The following is a 3,081-nucleotide window of genomic DNA, read 5'->3' on the forward strand; positions in this document are numbered from 1 at the left end:
CAGTTTTAACATTAACCACCGGTTCGGAAGGCAGTTTCTACAGAGAAGAGCCAGCAAGAAACTCTGTAGTTCCTACCATGAAACGCAAAAGCTTAGCGAGCAATACGAGCGTGTTTATACGATTGAATTTTACTTGGTTATGGCAAATGGTTTAAGTTTAGCTATGATCGCACGCCACCGTGCTAAAATAGTCATTATTTTTTTAATGCCTTAGCGGGCAACTGAGCCGTTGGTTTTCCTGGTGAAAAGCGATCACCACCGCCCGTCAACATTCGAAGAGGAAGTTAGTGCCTGCCATCTGAGAATGCGCTGCCCGCTTCTAAGGGGTCAAGGGATAAGGAAAGGATTGACGACTGGAAAGAATGGACTGGGAAAGATCGGGAAAAAAGAAACAGTCTTTCGGCTCCCCCGCTCACCATACGAAACATAATAGCATGCTATTATTTCACGCCGATTTTCCGTGCGGGTGTCGTACTTCCTTGGTGCGAGTTGACCCAATTGCAGTCGAAGCATACTCGATTCCCACCTACGATGCTACGATATATCATTTTGATTCTTTAAGCTAGAGGTCCGCTTCCATTTCCTCACCATCTCCAATCCATACATTTATTCTGGTTGTTTATTTTGTCGCTAATCCTTTCCTTACTCTTTACCCTTTACAAGCCGGCAATGCATTTGCAGCGGTCCATTTGATCATTTACCTCAGTTACCAGCTATTACATAAAAAATCTCTCATGAAGTAAAATTTATCAAATCAAATCTATATATCATTGCATTTTAAATTTCACATCATGTTTTGGCAAATTAAACGGAAGAACCTTTATAAGTAGTGATCTATAATTGAAATAAATTGATAATACCCTTGTATCAATATTTATTTAATTTATCAAATACGGAAAGTAAACCCTCCATATTAACAGAAACAATGAACATAAGCATTTTTGATAAATAATTGTTTGTGCAATTAGTAAAGTAATACCGTTAAATTGTACTGATTTTACGTCTAATATCAGTGTCACTAGGCAGGTTGTGTTGATTTACATACTTTTTTTTTGTTAATTAATAAAAAGAAGTATTCTTTAATAAATCTAATACTTTCAATACTTTTAATTTTCAATGTTTCAATGTTGCTTTTGTTTAAACACTACTGTTTTAAACGGATATCCTATATAAAACTCAAATAAAAATTAACTGGTAGGGACAGTTTTTGAAATCCTAAGTGCATTGATTAAAAAAAAATTGTCTTTTTTTTAAGTTATTTATATGCTATACAATAAAAAGAAATGGATACCTAATAAGTAATTATTCAATTGTTAAACTGCCACATCTAGACAGTTTTAGAGTGAACAATTATTGATGTTTTTGTTCTATTTTAATTTTTATGAATTTGTTTGTATATACTACAGCGAAATATTAATTATTTTGTAACCCATTGTAGTTTTCGATGATCATCTCTTTTTTAATTAACCGTTTTAGGTGCCTCTTTTTTGTTTAATAGGTAATTATTGAGCCATTTAAGAATATGGGTCTTCCAAGGGGTTTTCCTTTGATGATAATATTTAAAAAGACAAGTTAAACTTAAAATTAATTATCTTATAGTTGTATTTATTTATATTATTATTGGTATATATAAGCGTAACCGTTATTACACAGTCCAAGAGCTGATGATAAAGGCAATCATTAGAATTAATCACTAAAAAAAACAACATCCTTTTGATACAACTCTACAAATAAAAGTGCACAGTCAAACCTGAGACGCTACCAGGGAGTCATAGCGGGACGTTCGATTTTCAAATTTTACCATTTTTGGCCCAAAATTTCCAACGTAAATTTAGGCGAGATGGCGCAATCCGGAAACACACAAATAGCACGATCGTACTCGCCCAGCTCCCAGAATATCCAGAAAAATCCGAAATCTTGAACTTTCCCCCCGCTCCATCGAGACGGTCAACGGCCCGCGCAAACGGTAGCAGCCGCACATGGGGTGCTCTAACAAACTTTGAACTAGACTTTGAGCGATTACCACAGAGTGCAAAAAAAATTCAAAATGGCGTCAAAAATGGCCGCCGCCATACAAATGCCAAAACGGCCATCTCTTATCGGATCACGCTGAAACTCGGCACAGGGGCTTCAATTGGGCCGTACAACATGTTTGCATACTCGAAATTGCGGTCCGACCTCTGGTTTCCAAGTTTGATACAACACAAAAACGCACGGCCCTCCGAAACGGCGCGAGATAGGTGGGGGGCGTAGAAGTAAAAAATGCTCAGAAACTTGAGTCGCTACCAGGGAAAGAGACAAATTTCAAATCAGACTCAATTTTTTTTTCCAAAATGGCCGATTTTTTTGAGGCAAGACGGTGAAGCCGTTTACTGCGCGATCGGTCTGAAAATTGATTTCTGTTCTTAAATCGTCCAAATTAATAAAACTGCATACTCAGAATTTCTCTCTGATCCCCGGCTTCCATTTTCCATACATCACGAAATTCATCAGCCCTCTGAATTGGTGACAGGTAGGTCGGGGTCGCCAAAGCAAATAATGTATTAAAACTTGGTCCTCTTCTAGGCATATAACCGTTTCTGGTAAAAAGCGAAAAAAAAAAATTGGAAAATATTGTATGGAAATTGCCATAGCAGTAAGGGTATTTGCATATGAACGGCATAAGACAACGCTGCGGGCTGATCGCTGCTGACGCACCGCGCAACCTCAGAGGTGAATTGCCTCAGTGAGTTGAAAATATGCAGAACATAAATTGACTTGGATTACTAAGGCGTTATGAAATCAATGATGATTGGTGTCGCTGGGACGCGCCGCGGTCTGCTTGCTGCCCGCGCACAACGCACTCTCGAAAGTGAATAGCCTCCCCGAGTAGAAAATATTTTGGATTAATTATTTATAAGCAGTACAGATTGACTGTGGAATCGATGCAAAGGGACAGAGAGAGCGACTTTGTTTTTGTACTCGTACTATGTAGTTATTCTCATTGACAAAATAGTTGGTTAAAATTGGTATTCTCTTGTGTTAGATTTTACGCGAGTATTATACATTTAGAAATGAAAGTCTTTTTAACAAATAATGCGT

Source organism: Zerene cesonia, chromosome 20 (assembly GCF_012273895.1).
Source record: "Zerene cesonia ecotype Mississippi chromosome 20, Zerene_cesonia_1.1, whole genome shotgun sequence".
NCBI classification, from domain to species: Eukaryota; Metazoa; Arthropoda; class Insecta; order Lepidoptera; family Pieridae; genus Zerene; species Zerene cesonia.